Below are 13,454 nucleotides of genomic sequence, written 5' to 3'. Positions count from 1 at the left end.
TTCCAAAACCAGACAAAGATGCCACAAAAAAAGAAAACTACAGGCCAATATCACTGATGAACATAGATGCAAAAATCCTTAACAAAATTCTAGCAAACAGAATCCAACAACATATTAAAAAAATCATACACCATGACCAAGTGGGCTTTATCCCAGGAATGCAAGGATTCTTTAATATCCGCAAATCAATCAATGTAATACACCACATTAACAAATTGAAAGATAAAAACCATATGATTATCTCAATAGATGCAGAGAAAGCCTTTGACAAAATTCAACACTCATTTATGATTAAAACTCTCCAAAAAGCAGGAATAGAAGGAACATACCTCAACATAATAAAAGCTATATATGACAAACCCACAGCAAGCATCACCCTCAATGGTGAAAAATTGAAGGCATTTCCCCTGAAATCAGGAACAAGACAAGGGTGCCCACTCTCACCACTACTATTCAACATAGTGTTGGAAGTTCTGGCCACAGCAATCAGAGCAGAAAAAGAAGTAAAAGGAATCCAGATAGGAAAAGAAGAAGTAAAAACTCTACTGTTTGCAGATGACATGATCCTCTATATAGAAAACCCTAAAGACTCTACCAGAAAATTACTAGAGCTAATCAACGAATATAGTAAAGTTGCAGGATATAAAATTAACACACAGAAATCCCTTGCATTCCTATATACTAACAATGAAAAAACAGAAAGAGAAATTAAGGAAACAATACCATTCACCATTGCAACAAAAAGAATAAAATACTTAGGAGTATATCTACCTAAAGAAACAAAGGACCTATACCTACATTACATCTTTAGTACCTATTTAGCTGGAAGTTTGAACTTTTTGACCACATTCCTTCAATTCCCCCTCCCTCATCCTCCTATTATTTTAAAAATTTAAGAATTTATGTTATCTACCTGTTTCATCCCTGAAGTTTGCCTTGTTTTCTGTTTTTTTTCTTTTCTCCCTTGATCAGAATTATAAGAAGTTTGTCTCATTTATTGTTTTAGTCTAAGACCCAACAACTGAATCTGTTATCAATTAATTTTTTCTTTATTTTCTCATTCTAGACATTTTACTCCAAATTTAGTGGTGGATAAATTTGGAAAATATGTAGACAAAGATTCAGTAACTAACATATTTCTTATCTGGAAGAAGTTTAAGAAGATCTGCATTTCAAATCTCATGAAGTTGAGCATTAAGTGTGTTTAGTATCTAACAGAATATCAGGTACTCACTTCGAAGAAAAACTAAAAAAGACCTTTTTGCAGACTGGAAACACAAAAATAGCTAATAAATAGGCAAAGTGAAATTTTTTCCTTTCTTTTTAAAATTTGGAAGGCACATTGTCAGAAAACATGTAATTCAATTGTTTGACAAAGCATTCTGAACAATTTAATTTGGGGAACACTTAATTTCTTACAATTTCATGTGTACTGTTCTTCCCTATTGTAACTATTAGGGAGTGGCAAAGGCAATCTCTGCTGGGTTTTTATCTGTGCTACTCATTACTCTTTGCCCTCTAAGGTAGGTATAATTATTATCCTCAGTATATGGATGAGGAAACTAGGGCCCTGAGAGTTGGAACAGTTTGCTAAAAGTCCATAGCCTTAACAAAAAGAGGTTAGACTAAACTCATGTCTAAAGGACTCCAAATTCTGTGCTTTCTACTACTCAGCAAGTCACCTCCTTTCCTGACTCACATTTTGTTATAGAAAGGTGGGAGATTTAGGGAGGAAGAAAACTGAGCAGTAAAAAAAGGGAGGAGTGGAGTATAGTGGGCTTGAGGGAGTAGGGACCTAGAACCACATTTATTTTGCTAGAACCCAGGAGCAATTATTTTGAAAAATTTAAGGATTTCCTCAGTAAGTGCCACATATTCACACTTTGCAATATTTTCTTTATTTCCCTAAAATTACTAGAATCAGTAAAAGGTGTGAAAGTAATAAAAATATTGTGTTTAGTGCTATAGAAATTGGAGAAGAGGAAAGGCACCTGGCTTATGAATAAAGATGTTGGAATAGAGGAGGCAATATCAGGTAGGAAAAAAAAAGAAAGATTTAGTCCTGTCTCCAAGTTAAGAATGAAAAAAACAAAAATGCTTTCTAGGAAGGGTCCAGGAGGAAGCCTGATGGAAGGATCAATGAGACAGGGTGTAGGATGTTTCTCTGCTAGGTTCATGATCCTCACATTTCAGACTCACAAACACCCAGAATGAGACATGACACTTAGATTAGAATGGTGATTATTTTATTGGTAAATAGACAGACTGCCTTCTTCCAATGTCATGGCTTTCTGAAGGACTGGCATCTTCATATTTATGCTCTAAAAAGCAAAAAGGAGGTTCATGGAAGGTATGCAGGTAGTTTCTAATCCCTGAAGATAACAGTGAAGGAAAGTGGCTAAGAGCCCACATTCCCCCCTCTCTTCTTCCTTCTGTTTCCTTTTTTTTTTTTTCCATTTATTTTTATTAGTTGGAGGCTAATTACTTTACAATATTGTAGTGGTTTTTGTCATACATTGACATGAATCAGCCATGGATTTACATGTATTCCCCATCCCGATCCCCCCTCCCACTTCCCTCTCCACCTGATCCCTCTGGGTCTTCCCAGTGTACCAGGCCTGAGCATTTGTCTCATGCATCCAACCTGGGCTGGTGATCTGTTTCACCCTAGATAATATACATTTTAAAAAAAATATACATGTTTTGATGCTGTTCTCTTGAAACATCCCACCCTTGCCTTCTCCCACAAAGTCCAAAAGTCTGTTCTGTACATCTGTGTCTTTTTTTCTGTTTTGCATATAGGGTTATTATTACCATCTTTCTAAATTCCATATATATGTGTTAGTATACTGTAATGGTCTTTATCTTTCTGACTTACTTCACTCTGTATAATGGGCTCCAGTTTCATCCATCTCATTAGAACTGATTTGTGGTCCATGCTCTGGGGGTGGAGGTCTCTGATTCCTCCCAGGAGGAGGTGGAGGAGAACGACCATTAGGAGGACCTCTTGGTGGGGGTGGTCTCTGCTGAGGTTGACCTTCTTGTGGGGCTAGTTCCTGTTGAGGTTGACCATCTTGTGGGGGTGGTCCCTGATTCTCCCAGGAGGAGGTGGAGGAGAGATGGAGGAGAGGTTCAGTCCCTGCTGAGGTTCACCATCTTGAGAGGCTGGTTCCTGTTGAGATTGACTTTCATGTGGGAGTTGTCCCCGTTGAGGCTGATCTTGTGTGGGCTGTCCCTGTTGAGATTGACCTGCTTGTGAGGGTTGTCTCTGTTGAGACTGACCTTCCTGTGGAGGCTGTCCCCATTGAGGCTGACCACCTTTTGGAGGTGGCCCCTGATTCCTCCTAGGAGGGGTTGGAGGAGAATGGCGATGACGAGGACTCTTGGTGGGGGTGGTCCCTGCTGAGGCTCACCATCTTGTGAAGGTGGTCCCTGCTGAGGCTCACCTTCTTGTGACTGTGGTCCCTGTTGAGGTTTATCACCTTGTGCAGGTGGTCTCTCCTGAGGTTTATCATCTTGGTTCTCACCATTAGGAGGGGGTGGGGTCTAGGTGGTGGTCCTCCATGAGGTGGTCTGGGAAAGTCCTCATTCGAGTTTGAATTTTCCACCTGTAGGATATAGCACAAGGACAGAGAAACTAGGTGATGAAAGTCTTCCCTCTCATTTTGATCTCTCATGACTTATCAGACTGTTCCTTCCTCCAGAATCTGCCTCTCAACTGCCATCTTCCTACCTACTCACTCCTTCTTTCTGTAGTACTCCTGTTCACCCACATACTAGTGATATTGAATCTTACTTCTTTGCTCTTGAGACAAGTATGTGCATTAAATTTTGCAAAAAAGAAGGGGCTGGATATCTTAGAATCCCCAGAGAATGCTTCCAAGGACAGAAGAAAACCAAAGGGATTATTATCCATGTCAGTTATGTTGCCAGTTATTTTTTGGGCCACTGATATAACCTGCCAACTATGATTCCAAGTCTGGCCAGTTGAGTGTATTATGTTGGACCCTCCTGCTCAAGACCAAGTGGAGCAATAAGAGAGAGAGAAAGACAACATGATGACCCACAAGGGAGTCACTGAATAACTTCTGCAAATTTTAATTAGGTACGGGGACGTAGTGGAACAGAATCACACAGAGAAAAATGAACCAGACCTAGCTTTTTGCATTTTTTCTAAACCATGTATTTAGAGAAGAACACTGAGGAAGAAGAAACAGTTGAGGAGTTGGTTCTCAGTAGGCAGGAAGAGTCAGAATTAGGACTACATTCCTATGCTGTCCTCTCTCAGCAATCATATTGGCCAGAGGGAACAGGCAGCATACTCCTGTGTCATCTGAGCTAGACTTCTTTGTTATTCAAGGTATGGCCCCACTCATGATCCCCAAATTCAAGGTTAGAAAAGGACTTCCTGTATCTTTAGGGGTTCTAACACTAATCAACTCTTCACAATATAATGATGATAATAGAACACCAGAGAACTGAAAGTTGCTAATGCAAAACTGAAGGATAATGGAGGATTAATTGAGACTTACTGGATATGGGGTTGAGAGAGTCTTGATTGCTGCCTTCTAGAAAAAGAAGCAGAAGATGGAAGTGCAAAGTAAGTTCCCAATCCTTCAATGCTCACAACTATCCCACAGGTAAATGAGCACTACTAATCATACCCTGTATATTTCCTAAGTTAACTTGTCAACCACCACCTGTGATGCTGTGGCGACGGAGGAAGACATGAACAGGTGGCAGGGTTGCTCCTGTTGAGGATCAACCACACACTCAAAAGAGAAGAGAACTTCTTGTCCTTCCTAGAATCCCTCAAACCCTAATGCTAATTTAGGTCAGTGCTGGGGTATTTCAATGTCATAATTTAGTGTCTTTCTGCCTTCTTATGAAATACTTATGAAATACTCATGAAATACTTCACTGATATTAACATGGTTGCTCAAGGTGGCAGGACCAGGAGTAAACATGTGAATATAATCTTATTCATATTGGGAATAGCACATAGAACTATTAAATGGGGTGGGGGTGGGGGTAAAATGAGAACACTGGGCCTTGGAATCTCTATATTTCTATGTAGAGAGAGAGACACACAGAGAGAGATTTGTTACCCTCTATTTTCTATTTATTGTTTACTACCCTAGTCTCTGTCTCTGAAATAGCTCTGAGTGGGCTTCATTCTCTCCATTTATCTGGCATTCCCTAGCAAGGCCACCATCCTCCACTGCCTACTTAGATTATCATAACAACTTCATGAGGGAACTTGTCTGTTCTAGTCTTGCTTTTTTAAAATTTTTTTTAGTATTGCCTTTTTGCAATACATCCTTCATGGCATAGTAAAAGAGACCTTAGTAAAAATGCAAATGCTACTATGTCATGTTAAAAATTCTGTACTGGGTTCCAGATGTACTTTAAGTAATGTGTGAGGCCTTGAGCCAAAGAAGAGGTGAAGGGCCTTATGCCTATCTTAAGCACCCTGCAGCCTGATCTTATTGCATCTTTCTGTCCCCTGTTTACCAACTTCCTCACTGCAGTGTGGGTTTCCCTTGTAGCTCAGTTGGTAAAGCATTTGCCTGTAATGCAGGAGACCTGGGTTTGATCCCTGGGTCAGTGTGATCTCCCAAGCCCCAAGCAGAGCCTCAGCGTCCTCCTGCTTCATTCTTACCTGAAACTGGGCCTTGAACTGAGCTAAGGGCCAGCAAGGCCCCTGAGAGCAGGATCAGCAGCATGTTGGAGGAAGCTCTGGAGTTTTCAGCTCTGTGCTGGGAGGAACGAGGCAGCTTCCTTTATAAAGGGGCCCAGAACAATGTTATCTTTGAGTTCAATACTGGGCTGACCTCATCACTGGATAGATATGATTACAGTTGGGGCTTGTCCAAGCAGGATGGAATGGGGAGAATGTTATCGTGTGTCATTTCTAAAAGGTTCAATGTGTGACTTGGGCAAAACATTTGAGGGAGAATGTCCAAGCATTCAGCACAGATATTAGAACTGTTCTGTCATCGTTTGGCTTTTAGTCTTTTTGGTTAGACTGTTTCTCTGTCCTTCCAATGTGTTGTGCCTGTGTGTGTGTGTTGGCAGTGTTCTTATAGCCCCAAGTGAAGCTGTCAATATCTCTGGTCACTATTATGGTTCAAACTTCATCATTCATGGTATTCGTATACCTGTGTATGTGATACATAAAACATTTTGATGATAGAGGTCATCATTGTTTATCTTTGAAATGTATGTGGAAAACCCATGTTTGGGCAAAGTTTGATGGCAGAAGTTTGACCCTCAGCCTACTCAGGCCCTTCAACATCATCCAAGTCTCTCTGGCTCTAATAGAAAAGTTTTGGTGTTGTCCAATAAGGTGATGTAAGACTTTCTATTCTTTTTTAAAAAATTTATTTATTTTGGGTTGTCTTGGGTCTTTGTTGCTGTGTGGGGTTTCTCTGGTTGCAGCAAGCTGGAGTTCTTCCTTGCAGTGCATAGACTTCTCATTGTGTGGCTTTCCTTGCTGTGAAACACAGGCCCTAGGGCCCATGAGCCTCAGTAGTTGCAGTGCACGGGCTTAGGTGCCCTGAGTATGTGGGATCTTCCCAGGGCAGGGACTGCACCTGTGTATCCTGCATTAGCTGGTGGATTCTTAACCACTGGATGACCAGGGAAGTCAAGACTTTCTATTCTTAGGAGTATGATATTTAGTAAAAGCAAAGGTAGACCCAGAAGCCACCATGAAGTTTCTAGCGCAGAAAGATATGAATACACATTTCCTTGAATGGATCATATTATTTTATGTCTCTAACACTCCTTCCAGGCTGCTTCCCTTTTCTAGAACTCTATGAGATTCCATTTGTCTTATTTCCACTAGGAAATATTTTAACCCGCTGTGTTCCCCACTGATAATTTTGTGGCCACAAGTGTGCAACCCAAGAAGATAGTCTGGTACTTTCTTCAAAACCACAATTTCACTGCCTTGATTTTACATTTTCAATCATTTTCCCTGTTAGAGAACATTTTCTCAGATTATTAATCAACTGCAAATTTTGATAAGAATATTCCGACACTCATTTTCTCCATTCTCTATCTGAAATTTATTCATTATAGTTTCTTTGCTAAATCAAACCTGTTTTTATTTTGACTTTGATACGTGTTCTTTTTTTGCTTTGCACTTTGGGAGAATTTTTATTTGACCACAGTGAAGAACTGACTCCTTAGAAAAGACCCTGATGCTGGGAAAGATTGAAGGGAGGAAGAAAAGGGGATGATAGAAGATGAGATGGTTGGATGGCATCACCAACTCAATGGACATGAGTTTGAGCAAACTCTGGGAGTTGGTGATGGACAGGGAACTCTGGTGTGCTGCAGTCCCTGGTGTCGCAAACAGTTGGACACGACTGAGTGACTGAACTGAACTGAATTAGGGTCTATTGGACAGGACTTAGTGACTAAACAACAGGAACAAAATTGTACCCTTCACTAGTTTTGTTGACTTTTATTTTAATAATTTCACAATTAGGTATTGTTTCCACACTTTTTTAAGGTACATGCATTCTTCTTTTCAGTTGCTGGACTTTTTCTATGATCTTAAGAGGTGAGTTGGGAAAAAATTCTTTTCGCATGGAGATGGTTGTTTTAAAATTAGCAAACTGGTGGCTCGGCAGTAAAAAATCCACCTCTCAATGCAGGAGACACAGGTTCAATCCCTAGGTCGGGAAGATCCCCTGGAGAAGGAAATAGCTACCCACTCCAGTATTCTTGTCTGGGAAATCCTATGGACAGAGGAGCCTGGCGGGCTATGGTCCACGTGGTCACAAAGACTTAGCGGCTAAAGAACAACAGCAACACATGAAGGTTCTAGTCTTATTCTTATCCCTTTCATACAAAGATGCTTGTATAGAATTCCTTTTTTTTGGTTGCATTTTCAAAGTCAGTGGCAGTGAAGATCACGCCTTTGCTTCTTGAGCACACCGATCAAATTTCTCTGGAGAGACACATTTGATTGTTGTTATTGTTTAGTTACTAAGTTGTATCTGACTCTTTTGCAACCTCGTGGACTGTAGCCCGCCAGGATCCTCTGTCTATTGGATTTCCCAGGCAAGAATACTGGAGTGGATTGCCATTTCCTTCTCCAGGGGATCTTCTGGACCCAGGGATCTAACCTGCATCTCCTGCTCGGCAGGCAGGTTCTTTACCACTGAGGCACCTGGGAAGCACAGAGGCATATTAGTGTTGGTTCAAATTGTGGATGCCTCTTTTAGTTGGGCTAAACTTTGACTCTTTAATCACAATAACTCTAAAAATTTAGAAAGTCAAAGGGGAAAGACTGGTCTAAGAGTTGCCTATCAAAGTATGTATTTGTACATCACTATCACCGCTTCCAGTCATTTGCCTGAGAGTGATTCCCAGGTTCTGGGCTCTAGAGATGATGTCACTTCCTCAGTGATCAGGGCAGCAGCATACATTCTCACTGTCTCTGTGTCCAATTGTCTGCAGATTCACCACAGAGTCAGCAACATAAAGGGAATCTGAAAATTCAATTGCTCTTCCTTTGAGTTCATAGAGAAATACAACCAGAATTTCTTTTTTATGGGATCTAAAGCAACACATATCTCCCTCCTGGTTTAATGAAGACATGCAAAAAGGAAGGAAGCAGATATCCTTAAAAGAACGATTTTGTTCAAGTTGTTAATGAATGACTCATTTTTCCTCCAGATGGACTTCTTTCAGAACAGGGACTTTATCCCTTCTGCTTATGAGTATTCACATTACCCTCAACTACTATCATGTCTTCTTTATATCAAGATGCACATTTTTCCATGTTCATCTTGGAAAACAGGATGTGGCTGATCATATTTTCTAAAGATGGACAGTGTCTTCTTATAATTGGACTTCTGTTTTCAAGGGGTGAGGTGTGTGACCATCTCTTGAAATTGGGTGGAACTTTGTAATTACCTTGACCAACTGAATATGTTAGAAGTGATGCTTTGTGACTTTTCAGCCTATATCATAAAAATGTCATGCAATTCCAGCTTGTTCTCTTAGAAACCTGGCTGCAAGCTGTGAGGAAGCCAAAACTGGCTTGTGCATACAGACTACAGAGTGAGGCCACTGGTGTGTGTTCTGACTTTGAACTCAGTGGAAGTTTCCATATAGAGCAGTGCTAATTTCTAGGTTTGTAAGTAAGGATGGCTTAGGTGGTTTTATCTCCAGTTTTTGTGTCATTGCCAGGCTTAGAGCTATTGGGATTTGAAGTCCTTCAATCTGGAACAGAGAAAAGCCAATACTTCTGTGTCTTGTTTGAAATTCTGACCCTTGGAACTGTTGAGTGTAATAAAAGGCTCTTCTATGTCACTAAATTTTGTGTTGGTTTGTTCTACTCATGGTAACTAGAACAGAAGTCTTACAACTGATAATGTGTGGTGTCTTAATAGGCTAAGCATTTTCTTTCTTGGTGTATTTGATAGTCTGTGGCACCTTAGATTCAGTGAAATTCAGTGAGAATGAAAAGTGATTACATGGTGGTAAAAAAAATGTCCAAAGACACTAATCCCATTTTTGTGTATTTTATGGAGAATGCCTTATATATAATCAGTGTATACCAAAAATTGAAATTCTGGATCAAAAAGTCTGCAGTTAGCAAGTGTTAATATAATTTTCTCTCAAAAAATAACTGTATTAATTTCAGAGATTGAAACATTCCATGAAGATACTGGTCTGTTCACATCCTCTCTATTCCTTGATATCTGCTCCTTTTATCTTTTTGTAACTCAAATACACACAAGATCCTTAGTGTATTTCTTCCTGATATCACTGAGAGTGAAATTCCTTTTGTATGCTTATTGACCTTTCATGTGTCCTTTGTGTATGTGAACTTAGTGTTCATATCTGTCTCTGACTGTAGAAAGATGGTTCAAGCCACTTTTGGGTAAAGCATATGAGACTAACCTGTTCCAAGAATACAGAGGGCAGACCAATGGAATACTTCAAGGGAGGATCCGCAGGATCATCCAGGACAGTGGAAATTCAATGTTCAGAGCCCCCCAAACTTATTTAGTGTGTCCCTGGTTATGGAAAACGAGTCTGAATCAGTGAGGGTCAGAATTTCTGGAAGATAAACTGCTGCCTCTAGGTTCAACAGCTCAGTCAGGCTGAGATGGCTGTGTGAGTGTAGAGGCCAATGTGGATTAAAGTCATGTACACTTCCTATGAGCAGGACCATCATCCATCTCATAATTTTACAGTTTTCAAAATGACTACAGAGTAAGGAAACATCCACCCAGGCACGAACACAGTTATCACCCTTAGCAACTCAGCTTACTTTTAGCCTGGTCCAACACATTCTCAGACCTAGAGCTGTAGACTTGAGACAATGATTAAGAACCCAGATGCCTTCAGGAATCACATTGACAGTCTCTCACAGCATCTAGAGTACCTGGTCTGTAAACATATCTATTGACTTTTACATTGTTTTTTTCTTAAAGTTTTCTTATTCTTTGGTATTCGTGTATATTATGGGTATCAATCCTATGCATCACACATATTTTGTAACTGTTTGCTTCTAATTCCTTGAGTGTTTTTAAATTTTGTTCATGTTTTTTCAATTACAATGAATTTAAAATTTGTGGTAATTAAACACCTTGATCTTTTCTTTATGTGTCTTGTGTCCTGGTTCAGACTGTTTTTCCTATCTTACTACTGTAAGTTCCCCTACTTCACCTCCCCACCCCACTATTATAGATATTCCTTTCCTACTTCCTCATTTCAGCACCATTAATACACACACATTTGTTTTCAGACAAAAAAAAAAAACAGATTTATCTCTTTAATCCATTCAAAACTTTTTTGTGTGATTGCTGTGTGGCTGAGCTCTAAAATTAGTCTTTAAAAATAACTGAATAGCTAATTATTCTTAAATTCTATTGAATAAACTCAGTATTAGTCATTGACATGAACTGCCATCTCTGTCATATAACAAACTTGTTTACGTGTGTAGCTATATAGTTAAACATCTATTACTCATTCCTCTATGCCCAGCATAGCCACAAATGCTAAATATTCATTAGCTCATTAGTCTTCACAATAACCCTTTGATTTGTTTGCATTATGTTCACTTTTCATATGAAGGAATCAGGGCATAATATGATCAGTTACAATTCACAAAACCATATACTTTGTGAGTATCAGTGTAGACAGGAAGTACAGTTAGGAAATATGAGTATGAGCATACTTAGGAAATATAGTGGAAAGGGAAGGAGAGCATGAGAGAAGGCTTTTATCATAAGAAATTTAGCCATAGGAAAATATATGAATGAGTTCCTAAGATGAGGGGATAAGATATGGATCTATGGGCAAGGCAGCCTCATGGGAAGAGCTAGTGATGGATTAAAGCATTTTGATAACATTTTTGAGCCACTGAATCCACACAGAATTAGAATACTTGTTATTTTCATATTCCAGTTTCCTTTACTCCTAAAGGTAATGTTGGTTGGGTTTCTTGCATTTGGAGCCAAAATAATCTCGGTTGAAAAAAAGATTTCTAATTGCTAAACACAAAATGAAGTATTTCTGCCAGAAACAAAGAGTATTAGACTTCCCTCAATAAAAAAATCAGCCCATATTTTGTGAATCAACTGAGGGATATTCTGTCAAACTTTGTTAACTTGACTTCCCAGAGCTGGAGGATTAGATGCAACAAGAGTCATATTCCGCCACTTTTGCAGCCTCTGTTTTCTGTCACAGACAATATGGTGTTGAATTGGAGGTATGAAATGTATACCTGACTACACCTGTAAGGGGAAAACTTGGGGGATCTTAAGCAAGAAAGTGATGTAATCTAACTTATATTTTTCAAAGGTCACTCTGTTTGTTGAGTGGAGAACTGATATGGGATGTGGCAGAGGGCAAGAATGTTACTGAGACCAGTTGGGAGGCTGTTAAGCTCCTCCAGGAGAGAAACAATCATCTCCTGCACCGATTTACTGTGATAGAGATTATGGATGGACTTACACTTGGGATATATTTTGAAGGTTGAGCCGTTAATGGGCAGGTGGGTGGGAAAGGGTGAGAAGTCAAGAATGACTCCCAATTTTTAAACAAATGGATGAAATAACTGTTTTTAACGGAGAAAACATTGAAGGAGAGCAGATTTCAGGGAGGGAAATCAGGAATTCTCCTTGGCATATGTTAAATGAAACATCCTTATCAGGAGGCAAGGGCATTGCTTGAGAGCTTCAGTTCCTTTTCAGGCACCCAAGCTTCTGCTGCAGTCATGCTCTTTACTTGCACCCTAACCTTCCCGATGGACAGCCTTCTCTTTCAGCTCTTCTAGTCTCTCTGTTGTGTTGTGTTTGGTGAGTTCAGGGCTGATATTTTTCTTTTCACAGGATACTAATATTTTTTCCTGTGTCATAGCCACTGGAGAAGGTTAGTGAAAGGTCCTGAACTGAGTGATAATTTGAAGAATCACCTGCCCTTTTCCAGTCTTCACCAAGCCGAAGGGAAGCCTGCCTTCCAGCAGGATCACCCTTTCCCAGCCTGCACTCAAGTTGACTGCCACTTCCCTTTCCTCCTTACCTCTGAGCCTTCTCCTCTGTTGCTGGAAGGTCTACAAAAAACCACCTGGTGAGGGCTGTTCTCCACTTTCCTTTTCGAATTATTGTCTTAGGAAACCAGAACGAGTCACCCCAATACCGAAAATGGACCTGTTTATCCCTAAAATTACTCCATTTATCCCACCAAGCCCAGCTGGAACCATTCTGCCTCACCACATAGCCACACAGCTTTCCCACATTGCCAACTGTGGATACAGTTCTGGAATACTGTATTCCAGAATTCAGTATAATTTCCCTTTCTGGAATACATCCTTATGCCAGGAAAAGAAACCGATCTGCCCAATCCCCCTGCAAAGGCACAGTTATCTACAGAAAAACCCACTGTATAAGGAAGCCTTCCTGCAATATTATCTGCAACTTTTCAGAAAGGCCCAGACTTCATATACAGAGCAAAGGACACACTCATTCATATTGGTCAAGGGCACTGTCTTTAGGACTCTCCCTGTGATAATATTCAGAAAATTATCAATACAAGGGCTATGTGACTCTGCTTGTGATAACTCAAGGACATCATTCTAAAATTATTACATTTTTGTTGTTGCTCAGTCGCTAAGTCCTGTCTGACTCTCTGCTTCCTTATGGACTGTAGCATACTAGGCTCCTCTGTCCTTCACTATCTCCCAGAGTTTGTTCACTTTAATGTCCATTGAGTCGATGATGCTATCTAACCATCTCATCTTGTCATCCCCTTTTCCTCCTGCCATCAATCTTTCCCAGCATCAGGGTCTTTTATAGGCTTCAGCATCAGCCCTTCCAATGAACGTTCAGGGTTGATTTCCTTTTGGATTGACTGCTTTGATCTCCTTGCAGCCCAAGGGACTCTCAAGTCTTCTCTAGCACCACAATTTGAAAGCATCAGTT

General features: G+C 40.1%; 1 long non-coding RNA gene across 1 annotated transcript; it reads right to left on the bottom strand.

The window, feature by feature from the left end:
* Positions 1–2,820: 2,820 nt before the first annotated feature.
* On the bottom strand, positions 2,821–5,770 carry LOC122424084. Its single transcript, XR_006264292.1, has 3 exons — positions 5,663–5,770; positions 4,533–4,568; positions 2,821–3,608 (listed from the first exon to the last, which is right to left on the bottom strand). It is a non-coding gene; the product is annotated as an uncharacterized LOC122424084 (long non-coding RNA).
* Positions 5,771–13,454: the final 7,684 nt, after the last annotated feature.

The sequence above is a fragment of the Cervus canadensis genome, chromosome 21, assembly GCF_019320065.1.
Source record: "Cervus canadensis isolate Bull #8, Minnesota chromosome 21, ASM1932006v1, whole genome shotgun sequence".
NCBI lineage: Eukaryota > Metazoa > Chordata > Mammalia > Artiodactyla > Cervidae > Cervus > Cervus canadensis.
The sequence above is the reverse complement of the archived record's forward strand: the minus strand, read 5'-3'. Positions and strand labels throughout refer to the sequence as shown.